This window comes from Adiantum capillus-veneris, chromosome 4, assembly GCF_014529385.1.
Source record: "Adiantum capillus-veneris isolate H3 chromosome 4, ASM1452938v2, whole genome shotgun sequence".
Classification (NCBI taxonomy): domain Eukaryota; kingdom Viridiplantae; phylum Streptophyta; class Polypodiopsida; order Polypodiales; family Pteridaceae; genus Adiantum; species Adiantum capillus-veneris.
In genome coordinates this window covers 56,387,085-56,400,924 of record NC_140934.1, presented here as the reverse complement: position 1 = coordinate 56,400,924, position 13,840 = coordinate 56,387,085, and positions in this window count along the sequence as shown.

Sequence of the window (13,840 nt, the reverse complement as noted above, 5' to 3'; positions counted from 1 at the left end):
AATGTTAAAATTCTCGTCTTCTTCTTTTCTAAGATGAACTGAAAGAGAGTTGCCATACGTAGTAGATGGTACACCTTGTAGGGTAGGAGGCAAAGGAGGTTAAATTTTACTTTGATGTTGCTCCAAACAATATGTGCTGTTGTGTTGGATTCTACATCAAGGACAGTGGACAGCTTAGTGAGTTTATAAAATTGGCAAAGGGGGTTAATGTATTCCAGTCTTGTTGTTTACATGGCAACCCCTCTTCTTTTCTATGTGGCACCATGTCTTGGGACTCCAATAAGTGTCGGATTTGCATGAGTTGAGTAGTCCAGCTTGATAAACAAGTGGGGGGAGGCGCGACAGGCATTTTTGCTTACCAGCTGCCTCTGTGCTACTCTTGGAGGTTAACAACTGGGTGTCCTAGTTTCCAGTTGCATCTATGCTACTCTTGGAGGTCAACTGCTGGGTGTGCTCTATCAAAAAGGTGGTTCAATCATGTAACGGATGGATTGATTGAGTAGCAGCATTAGCATGCGGGGCGGGATTGCACGCTTACTCGTCTGGAGGTTCCAACACTACAACTTGCATAGGCTTGCTGATTGACCTGCTTTTCAAACATTAACACTAGATTGGTAACCTAACAAAATATAAAGGTGTCAGGGTTTGGGAAATAAATTTGTTACTCCTTTGCAACTTGTCAATTTTTGGAAATCCTTGCTTGAAGCGAAGAGACCATGACTTATGAAAAACATAACATCCCAAATTCCCCCAATATGTGGTGATGGTAAGTTTCCAAAGTCAATGTACTACTACATTTCACAAAACAAAAAAAATCTCTTGTTCCATCCCATTCTAAAGAATATAGGGATTTTTCTAAACCATCAAACTATTTTCAATGGGTTGGTCATTAAAATTTATGGCTATTGAAGCCCCATCATAGAATTATGTATAAAAACATTATCATTATGTTGACCTGATATTTATATAGTTGTGTAAATTATCCCCACCAAAGTTTGTGTTTCCTCGAAACAATTTGCCAGGAAACCCTCTGGTACTTTATATTCACACATCAACATATAGAGCATCACAAGAATCAAAATTGTCTCCCTGGGAAAATGGAGACAATTTTGGACACTATATTCTTTCCAAGGCTCCCAACATGTAGTGAATTTCAATAAGTATAATGGGATTTTAAGATAAGATTTAAAGCTTCTTGGATTCTCCAAATAAAACTATCAATATTGAGATAATAGAGTTGTGAATTAAAATGAACTGAGATTCTGATAAAATATAAAAATTAGCCCAATGTTGTGTTGCCAGCTATATGAGGTATTAGGTGCCACAAACTTCAAGGAAGATTATTTATATGATGTTGAATCCATAAGCTCAATCTATGTTTTTTTCAAATTGCGTACAATTTACTGAAAAAGTCCCTTAAGTGAAACTTTTGTCAATAATTTAGCACAAACAATTTTACATAAAAATGCCATAATTTAGAATAGGAGCAATCCTTATCCTTAGAAGCATCCAAACATGTTAAAAGCTACAAAAACTAACTATATAGCACTTTAGACCTCACTAAGTGGGATTCTATGGTGGTATGTTGTTCGCATTTTGAAAAATGGCAAAAGACAATACACGTTTTTTTTTGGCACTGTTTAGATTGACATATGTTTTACAACACAACATTAAATGTGGAATAGTTCACAAAAATTCCAATTTTCTTTTAAAACATAATCCATTATGTGGATATAAATTCAGTGTGCAATTCTTGGAATAGACCTAAAAAGTTGCTCAATTAGGAGCACAAAAGCGTCTTCAGACATACACGTGTCCTATTACCATATTGTCAATAAAGTCTAAAAGCGGAGACCTAGGGGCGGGGGGGTTTCTTTTAACATGGGCAACATGTTGTGAGCTTTAGCATCATCAAGTCATGTGGGGCTAGGAATAGAAGAAAAACACTCTTTCTAGGAGCTCTAATTTTTTTGGGTCACGCAAGAACTCTTCCAAACTCACGATTGATGTGAAAAGAGTGGGAAGGAATCTGTTGAGCACATGTGCGGAGTGCATATGCGTAGAGAGAGAGAGAGAGAGAGAGAGAGAGAGAGAGAGAGAGAGAGATGCTCTGTGTGGGTGGAGCAGCCTCTCAGAATACTTGAGAGAGCTTTGCATCCTTTGCTTATTAAAGAATCAAGGGGATAGTGTACATATGTGGGTGGTCAGTATTGATGTGTGCCCAGATCCAAGGTGAGGCACACCTTTACCTCCAACAACCTCTTACTTAAAGGCGATTGTGCCAATAAGTGGACCTACTAGCTAGCTACTAGTATACACAATACAAGGAGAGATCCACTCTCAACCTACACCCACTAGCACTCTTAAAATACATGCATGCTTCCATATAGGATCTAATGATAGTTGAAACACATGTATCACTGCTAGAGTTTGCATGCATCCCGTAATGACCTACATAGCTGCACAATGCATCAAGCTACGTCAGTCATCACATGATTGGCAATCCCAATTATGAAAGCGTCCACTGTAGCTACCATGTCACGTCTCGACACTAAAAGGCCATGCATGAAACTCTTGAAAGCTGACGATAACTGCGTAATATCGGCTAACCTAGCCACCTCAATGATATATGCATCATATGCATCACCACCATCAGAACTAGTCATGTACGAATATGCCAATTTTGACAATGGGATGTCCGTCTTCTCATCCATAGGGATTGGATCCACATGTCTTGGCATAACCATGTCAACCTCTAGCATGAACATATCAAAGAACTCCATATCAGTCATCTTTGTCGTAGGACATGATGACTCAAATTGCGACTTACTAGAGCACTACCACTCTATCTTGGAGCTCATTTGCAAAAGAGACATGTCTCGTCTTGCTCTCTACATGTCATGAATGTAATAATAGACACAACTGTCTCATATATGAGATACATGCAAAGGGCAAACAATGCCAATTTCGGCATCGCCATCATAAACAAACCCTAATACATCCAAAAAGACTGCTCTCCAAGTAGTACGCGACATCCACTACCTCTCAACTGTTAGACCGAGATCAAATATCTTCTCAAATGAGGGACATAATGCACATGACAAATCATATACGATGAACCACTAGAAAATGACAAACAAACATCTTGTGCACCTTCAATATGGTATGATAATCCATCAACAAAATACACACAACCAAATCTTCTACTAGAGAAGCTATGAAATTATTCACAACATGGCGTGACATGAAAAGTAGCGTCGTTATCGAGAAAGCAACGTAGAGAAAATGTGCAAACTATAAACATAAAATATACAAATTGTAAGCTAAATGCAAATATGACATCCCCATCACTAGTATACTCGGCCATTGCATAAGCCTCTTCCTGGCATCAAAATCGAATCTATGTCACACATAATCTCTGATGTTGCCTCATACGTTTAAAGCAATGATGTCTAATGTGCAATGTGTGACTACAATGCCAACATCTCAGCAAGACCACTGCTTCTCACGAGTCACCTCTGTAGAGTCAAAGATGTCGCACATATTGTATTGAGATGGATGTCAAAAAACAAAGTACTGCATATACATCAAGGTGGAAGATGAACTCGACCACCACAACATGTAAACATGATCACTTCATCAATCCGATGTTTGCATATGCACAATATAACTCTACAAAATGACATCCAATAAATCTATGAAGTATTCTCTATTGTATACAATAGAACCTGCGCATGAACAAGTGCCACAAGAGATATTCAAGCACAAATAATCTCATTATAACCAAGGGAACTGAATCAGAGGATTAACGACTCTCAAAAGAGCATAAAAGGCTTAACCATATGCATAAGTAGTGAGTAAACAGGATGCTTAGAATGCATCCCACAATTCATACAATTGCCTACAAACTCTAATGAATGCGAATAACTTGTATCTATAAGATATAGAATCTATTAGAATGACTACTTGTAAGATATAGTCGCATGAGCATACAAACAAGCGCACTCATGTGAGAGTGGCTACGTAAGACCTATTCGTGTCTTGAATGATTGTATGCATCAAAGTGGGAGTAAACTCAATGACTCTATCTCATACAGATGTCAGTGGATACATACATATCAAAATGAGAGCATGGCTGTCAAACAGTGACTGCATCAAAGCATGGCAAGAAAATTGGGAAAATTTGGATAGAGTTTCCCGTGTAAGTTAGGCAAAACTCAACCAAAAGAAAAATTGGCATAAACCAATGCCTATACATGTGATCACTATATCTGAATTCAATTCGGCTATGCACCAAATCAGACACCCAGTCTCTTATTCACAAATTTCAAATATCAAGACAAAATGTATAGATCGACCATAAAGCTCTCCAAAAACCACGAAGAGAAGCAAACAACGTGTAGGTAACCTCAAAGAGCACAAACCTATCAGAGTCTAGAGAGACACAATGTTTCAAGCATGTGCAAAGGAACAACATAGAAGGCTTGGTGCTTGAAGCATACAAATACTTTGGACTTTGCCTTAAGCACAGCATACCTTGAGTAATCATGAATGAACTTATAAACTACAAACGATTCTCAAAAGAACGAGTGTGCATTGGACTACAAGTATCACTATGTACAAGCTGCAATTTGCAAGTAGCTGGCACAACACCATCTATGGAACCTAGAATGATACATTTCGCATAAAAATGCATCCTTCACATACATGTTTCAAGGGGGGCAATGAAGTATTTTTGCAAACACAACAAACTTGCAAAATTTAAATGACCAAAACAATCTTGTCAAAAAATTTCATTTGAAACAGCCTTTGAATCAAGAACTATGCATACTAAAGCTTACACACATTTCTTGTACTCATTGAGATTATATAGCCTAGGGAACATAGTACCATGTTACACAAGAAACAAACTACTTGATGCCACAATTGTATTAACCAAATTGAGATCAGGCATAGAACATATGTCATCCATAAAGTTGACTACAAGACTATGTCTTGCAAGTCCAGACATAGACAAAAGGTTCTTTGTGATCACAGGTACATACAAAGCATCAAAAAGTGTGAAAGAACTACCATTGTAGTAAGCACAATCTTTCCAGTTCACTAAACTAGATAAGAGGCATTATCAACACACATGATAGTATTTGCATTGGGGGTACTCAGTATGAAATGCTCACAAAAACTAAAATTAAAATAGTTTAGCATAGGGATATAGCCACAACATTGTAGTTGCTTCATTCCCTTTGGATTCATATGATTTAGACGACTGTGCCACAACTCAGTAGAAGGCAAGTCCACTACATAGATAGAATTGTCTTTCACACTAGAGACATGCAAAGACACAATGAGTTAGACTTTTGGCCTTTCAAAATGACCAAATTTCCCTTGGGAATCATGCAAGAACCATTGCCAAAAACTGTAGTATAGCCAAGATCATCTAGCTGTCCCACTGACACCAAGCTCTTAGTTAGCTTTGGCACATGTTTGACACCTCAAAGCATGAACTTGATACCATTACATATACACAACTTTACATCTCCAATGCCACAAATCTCAAGCTGATGAGAATCACCCAACTTAATTGAATCATGTGTTAAAGCATAACTTGAGAACCCCTCCTTGTGAGGAGTAACATGAAAATTAGCACCTGAGTCAATGATCCAATTTTACCCATAGCATTCATCAAGTGCTGACAAAGACTCTCGACTCAAATTGGAAGTGAAGACTAGTACATTTGATGGCTGTGGCACATCACGAACAATAGCAACATGTGGAGACTCAACGACATTGAGCTCCTCTATCTTCACACTACTTTTCGGAGGTGCAAGACTTACGACAATGGCTTTACCCTTCTCTTTTTGTAAGAAACGGAAATCTTTCTTCATGCGCCCTTTCTTATGACAATGGTATCATACAATGTTCCTCATGTCATGTCCATGAGTCTTGTTACGTGCATTTTTGCGATCTTGAGAACGACCGCACTTGTGACTATGACCTCTTTGCCATTGATATATTGGTTGGCTACTTCCACTATCCATATATGCATCACCATGCCCACTAGGGTCAAGAGATTGACATTGAATATCTTTTGTGAGCAAAGCACTAGTAACATCAGGGTTTTGTCCATAATCGTAAAGAAAATGGACTCATGAAGAAGTAGGAAAATGGTTGCCATAGCATGAGTATCAAACTCCTCCCACTCATCATTAGTGTAAACACCCTCTTTACGCTCTTTCAATGGCTTTGCAAGGCCCTTATTGACCAAGACATCAAGCATACAATCCTTCCATATTGTGAAGTTTGTGCCATCAAACTTCTTGATATTATACTCTTCTTTCTCAAAAGTTCTAGCCATAATCGACTGGAGCAAATGCAAAAGAGTGAGACTAGGAATTTATGGCAAAATTTATACAAAAAAATTGGCATATTCTCCTCTGTTCAGAGATCAAAATCTCAACCAGAAACTCAACAAGATCATTGCAATGTCAATGCAAAAGAGTGTGAGAGGCAAACTAGAGGACTCGTGGGAAAAAGCCGATAGAGTCTCCTCTGTACAAGGAGAAAAATCTCAACCCAAATCAAGGAAAAATCAATGCATAAAGTATCAAGAGTGCTCTTTGGGCATAAACCGGCATATACTGCTCAAAGAAACTATCAAGTGACTGTCAACTTGGCATCAAAGCACCTATACATATCTATACATATCCTATGGCGAGGCTATGAAGAATGGGGATCTTCTACAACCTAATCTACCTCACATTGGGTAACATCGCCCCCAATGCTCGGATTCAAAAAATCTCATGCAACGATTGTCACAAAAGATTATGCAGAAACAACTAGCCATAGTCTCAAAAAGGGCTCTTTCAAACCGAGGCTCAGAAATGGCCATGACTGCCAAAACAAACAAAAAGTGTCACCATAACGATGTTCAATGGCATTATCTGCAACAGAAGGTATATCCAAAATGTGGAACTATCTCTGCAAAACCATAGGGCACGTGCTCAAATAGGCACTATGAGTATGTGAGCAAAAGCACAAAACCAGCTTCTTACGAAGAGTAAAACACTCTCAAGAGAGCACAAGCACTTTCAAGTGCTAGTCTCACATAAACCATATGCATCCAAACTCCCACTCGAACTGTAATGGCTGTCTCCTATCAAAGGTTCTCGCAAATATTTTGTGTGCATATATCAAATCAGCTCCAAAACACCACAATATACAAACATGGTTTTCATATGTATGTCCAATTTCTCAAATACCCTGCAATCAATCAACCAATATCTCTCAAACCATTCAAAAATTTGTAGACATTTTCTTCTACAAAGTTGTAGATCTCAAAAAAATGGTCAAGAATAGAGAGAATGAGCATAAAAAAGGTGTTTTAACTGGTCAAATTAGATATAAGAAATCTACAGCTGTATACTCTTGATGTGTAGGCAGTCTGCCAAACGTACAACAAAATTGGTGTGAATTTTGAAAAACTTTCAAGTGGAAAGTTGTAGATCACAGCATTTTTGGTAAGGAAAGTGGGAACCAAGTTGAAAATTGACCTTTTACTTAGTCAAATTTTTGCTAACAAACAATTCTAATGGAATCTGCATTGTGACGCTGCAATGTTGTAAGGCTTTCACTCTGGCTTTGATACCACTTGAAGAGTGCAAGGCGCGCGTGGAGTGCAAGGGAGAAGATGAAGCAGACACGAGCATGATGTGGGTGGAGCTCTCATCGAGGGTTCAAAATTGCCTTATTATTCCTTATTGTTCCATATGATCAAAAGAATAGGCATGGTTAGTATGGTTATTGTGATGGGTGTTCGGCCAGTTGACCTGAACCCTAACACATGGAGGCTAAGAGGTTGTTGTCTCTCTAAACTTAACTGCAACATGGTACAAGCAAATGCCGATCTCAAAGTGATACCCAAAGCACTAAAAGCTAATCTATAGCCGCAAGCCAAACACAAGCATTTCACTTAGCTAATGTGATCTGATTGCAACCAAACTTGCTAGGGGAAATAGACAAGACATCTAAAACCTGTCTATGATCTCCAATCTATCAATAGGATTCCTGATTAAAAAAATGATACTTTACATCTGACCTAATTTTAAGTCTCAATTTTGGCAAGAAAAGAACCCTATATCTTAGTAATGTTGAACTCAATCCACTACTTTACAAAATTCAAAAGAAATACTCAGATCACAAGTTACAACAAAAAATAGCATGTGGAGGACCATGCCCAAAACACAAAAATATTTGAGACTTACGTTGTCACATAGAGCTTTCACCATGATGCCACTATTGAAGTTGAAAATCGACTTCACGCAAGGGAGATACGAACATGTAAAGCACACAGGTAGAAAAAAGTACACAACATGTTGGGCATTCAATTCATTATCCAAAAATCTTACAATTATTTTTCAGATTTGGCCTCTATACTTGTGCCAATGGTCAAAATAAGGTCCTCTAGCCAAAATGGCTCTCAAAAATAGAATTATATGTGTCATGGATAAGTTGATTACAAGTTGGAAGCCATCAATCCTTATTTAATAACACAATCTTTGAGCTCCTTTGGATGAGGAGCTTCAAAAGATATGGTCCTAGAACTACCATCTTTAATTTGAGGGATTCTTCTTTGGTGTATTCTCGTAGGGCCAAGACCTTGTTCTTATAATGATCAGGTGATCAAACTGCCATTTTCATTTGTCAAAGTTCTTTTTTATTGTAGACAATCTTTTCCATGTTTGATCATTGAAAGTCACCCTTAAACATAACTATTTAGCATTGGCACTTAGAGTAATGCACAAACTCTATCACAAATAGAATTTTGCAAGAGTATAAAAAATCCTAGTTTTTAACTTTGTGTGTGACATAGGTGTTTGATCCCTACATTGAATGCTCATGTGTCCTAAGTGCTATGTGTGTAGTTCCAATCAATTTGGAATCATAAATGTGGGTGAAAAGCCCAAAACCAATTTTGAACACTCTAACATTAGCTATCTTTGTGATAAGAGGCGAATTTTACGTCCAAACTTGACCAAACTTGAGGAGTGTGTCTAGTAGAAGGTGATAATATTGCTCATGATGAAAATTGCCCCCAAGATGAAGAAACGTTAAATATCACAATACTTAACTTTTCAGTAAATCTTTGATTTTGCCATTTCAAGATGGTTACCCACGTTGATTCAAGGATTCTATGAAAATTTGGATTGATTTCGACTACTAAGTGATGAGTGGTGCCAATTTTGTTTTTAAAGCTCTAAAATTTCCCATCTTGATTGGTTGAATGGGGTTTTATGAACCAAATGTGGTGGAAATTGGTGAGCATGATGACAAGACCCTGTGTGACAAGTGTGCAAGAAAGTACCCCCCTATATGCAAAAGTTATTGTCACGATATTTTAAAAAACTTGATTTTTTTCTAAACTTCACCCACACATTTTAAACATGTTGCAGATCACATTTATGTAATAAAAAGCTTGATCAAAAAGTTTAGATTGTGCCCATGGATAGCAGATCTTGTAGGAAGGACCCTGAAATGTTTCCTTTTCCTAGTGAAATATCCATGTGATCAAATTATCCTTAGCTGATGCAATTGTACACAATCCTTGATGATAAAACATTTCCCAATTTGGCCAAAATCCTTGATGATAAAACATTTCCCAATTTGTCCAAAATCCATAGTATCATGATATCTTACAAATTGTCAAAGCTTGAAATTTTTTACTTTGTTGCATTTTCTTACGTTTTTTTGTTGTCTCTATAGAGTGTTTTTGCATTCTTAAAACTCTACATAGACTTTGGTCTACCTGAAGAGACTGTGAGATACGCTTCTTGGTTTTGGAGTTAACATAGTAACCCAAATATGGATTTGAAAATTTTCACAACCTTCTTATGTCATGGTATAGCTACTAAGCCAAAAATTCTTGACATTTGCACACACTTTTCCCCTTTAGTCCTTCTTTTTCTCACCCTTTAATTATTTATCCATTTCTCATTCTCCTTGATGGAGCATTTTTGTTGACCTTGAAGTCCATATCTACTCTTGGAAAAACATACCATGAACTGATTCTATTGCGACCCTATAGTAAGCCTTCTTATTACTTTTGTACAATGTAGAGGGAATATGTACAAGAGGATAGTGGTGTTTTTATACTAGGGTCTAAGATTTGGATGACCAAAGGGGAAAACCCAATGAAAGAAAAGTGCCTTTGCATTTTTTGTTTAAGTACTTGTTCTTTAAAGGTGAGGGCTTGAGAGAAATAAAAGAAAAGTTTCAATGAAAGTGCCAAAAATGAAACCATGGTGTGGTTAGTGATGCATTGTTGAGGATGAATGATACGATGAATAAGTTGAAACTAAGTAGCATAGCAGAGTTAGACATGCACTACATGAGGTTTTGATCTCTAAAGCAGGAGTTAGAGGCTCTTGAGGATATGGTTCTAGATGCAAAGGAAGAGAAATTCTTGTATATTGGTACTCTTCAAGGATGTGTGGGAAATTAGGTTGCTTGCACTAACTTGTTGGATGTGAAGAGCATTGTTGATTTTTTGAAGCAAGGAAAATGGTTGGAAGATGTCAATCAGTCTTCTACTTCTTCATGCATTACACACAAGAGCTCCTCTATCACTAGTGATGATTGTAGCAGTGATGATGAGGTTGATTTTTTCTCTTGATGATGATTATTTTAATGAGGAGTTATGTGCAAGCATGCTGTGAAAGAAAAGACCTTGGAGTGCATGTATGACAAAGAGAGAAATGACATGGCTGATCTGGTTTCCTATACAAATGCTTATGAAGATGAGGTCTTTCATACTCCTATGTATTTGGATCACATGCCTATCAATTCTCTTGCTTGTGGTGAAAATTACATGCATGTTGAGATTCTGGGTGAAATTTTCTCTCCTCATTCATATGAGTTGATACGGTATCTAGATGACTTGTGGACATGTGGACCCATTTGGGATGTTGAGATTGATGTTTTGGACGTTGATGATGCTATTGGTGGCATTGAGTCTCCTACTACTTATGATTTTTATTGTGAGCAAGAGGTTGGTTTGAGTGACGTTGACTATGATGGTAGTCTTGATTGGGGCTTTGATGATCCGCAAGTAGAGATTGATGTTTTGGATGTTGATGATGCTATTGGTGTCTCCTACTACTTATGATTTTTATTATTATGAGCAAGAGGTTGGTTTGAGTGATGTGGACTCTGATGGTAGTCTTGATTAGGGCTTTGATGATCCGCAAGTTGAGATGGATAAGTTAATATGTGCCATGCATTGTCAAGGGTGAAGAAGCTTATGAAAATCTCACATGCATGTGTGGATGTTGAAGAGGATTGTAGCTTGGAAAGTTGGGACAACCAGACAACCATGATGACATGGATATAGTGGATGTTTTGCCTTTTCTTGATGTGAGTGATACATCTCATGATGTTGAGAATGTTGATCCATGGTCTTTTGGTTTGTATGACTTGAACCTTGATGGTTGGAGTTCATTAGTGATTGATGATTGTCCTTGTAAATTTGAGGGATGCAATTATGTGTGCACGATGGATGCAAGGGATAATAATTTTCCATTTGATCGTGGAAAGGATATATGGTGATGATGTTATTTTGCATGATGTATCTTTGTACATAAGCTTGTGCATAGTCTATTGCTGAGCATGAATGCCTAGTAGGATGGGGGTTTGACAAACTATGTTGCACGTATTTTGTGATCCCCGTTTTTTGTAAAAATTGTACATATGGTCTTGAGATATACTTTCATTAGAGTATTTGGGCATGTTATTTTTGGATTTTATGATTGCTTTAGCAAGCACATGTACATGCAAAGCAGGTCGCTAGTGTAGCGCCTGTTGTCGAGTTACTTTAAGTGCCCGTATGTGTGCTATTTGAGGTGCTTCTTGTATATAATCAAAATTCATGTTAAAACTAAAAAAAGTTCAGCTAAAGTTCAATTTTTAAAAAAGGTTTTAGCTCTTTGTACCTCCTTGATGGATTTTGATGCAGTTTTTTCCCTCACCTTGTCTTCTCTACATGTAGTCATGCTAGGACAACTCTCTGCTCGCATCAATTTTGCATGTAGAGGCATGTAGATTCAATTTTGGTCATCTTCAGCTTTCTCGCCACTCATTTTTCAAGATTTCTTCCAAGCTTTAAAGTGCCCCAATTGGAATTGTGCTCTTTTAATTACGACTAGTTCTCTGCAGGGTTATTGTTATGGTAGCCTAGAGGCAAATTGTGTGCAGACAGATTGGGAAGGTACGCATCTATGAATTGTGGAATTGATGTTGAATTTGTGGGTTTGTGATGTTCAATTGTGAAAGGGGAGGCCCTTGTCTTCATATGCATTGGTCGGCGTCTGCTGTAAATCTGTGCTTTGACAGGGTTTCGCTCCTATGTCCAATGGTCCTTTGGGTGGGCATGTGCTTGCAAATTTCCAAGGGACAATAGGCCTTTTGGTTGGGGTTTACTAAGAGTGGTTTTAGTATATGTTTTGGTGCTAAGGTTGAAGTTTTAACGCTCTTGGGCTATATAGCTATAGAGGTGTCCCACTTTTTCTTTTGCCCAACAACGTGATCTATCTTTGTTGATACCATGGACATGCTTTATGGCAAAGCATTAATGCAAAGAATATCAACTTTTAAAAAAAAAACCCGGCTTTTGTTGGAAATTCCACAAACACATTAGGAAAAATATGGACCCTCTAGGGACCCTTTGGGATTAAGGTTAATTAGAGGCCAGCCAATGAGAAGAGGGTGGTGGACACACTCTATGCCCTCAAAAAAGTAGGGAGACAAAGTAATCTTACACTTCTTAATGGTCTCTTACCTAGTGAGAAGGCGGGGAGAGGGGGTCTCCGCACTATTTGGCATGGGCGTTTTCAAATGGGATTGATGGTGGAAGTCATTTGGGCCATCAGAAGCATAATTGTAAATTCGAGCAGTCGTGTAAATTTGGGGCGAAAAGTAAATTCACACCGGCTAGTAAATACGGACCAGTGGGTAAATTCGGGTCCGCACCTTGACCCTCGAACCCACAACCTCTCCCAAGCGATGCATGTGCTCTAACCACCACGCCCGCATGCATTCGTTGAAGTATGTGGCATTTCAATGCCACATATGTAAATGCGGGCCGATTAGTAAATCCGGGCCAGTAGGTAAATTCGGGGCACAAAATTTTGTAAATTCGGGCCTGCGAAATCCTATAAATTCGGGCAACCCAATTGCATGCCTCACAATGCACGCGCCTCACCTTTTTCACCTCCACCCTTGATCCCTTTTGAATATGCCCGTGGCATATAGTGCTGAGGGCTACTGGGGGGGAGTGTGGTGGGCCATATGGAACCTCCAACTTCCCTCTTTTTTGATCCGGTTATGAAAAAATCTCAAAATTTTGAAATGTTTCAAAATTTCCAAAACTCAAATCTTATCTTCTTAAAACCTCCCTAAACCTATTTTATGATCAAAAAACAAAATTTTGACCTCAAAAAGTCAAAACATGCACCAAAAAACCCTAAAATTCAAATTTTTTCAAAAACATTTAAAACATCATTTTTTACTATCCAAAGTCCCCCAAAACTAGTCCTCAGGCAAAAAGTGTTTCTCTTTCTCTAGAACCCCTTTTCCAACCACTCCTTGGTTGCAACCATCACACTCACCCTCTACTCCAACACACTCTCTCTCTCTACCACCTCTCCATTGCTGCAACAAGAAATCTCCTCTCTCCTCTCCTACCACCTCCCATTGCCACACCAAGCAAGGGTTATCCACCTTGTCCTATCACTTACTCCCACCTACATTGTAGCAACACGCAAGGTCTTGCTCCTCCTCCTAATTGTCT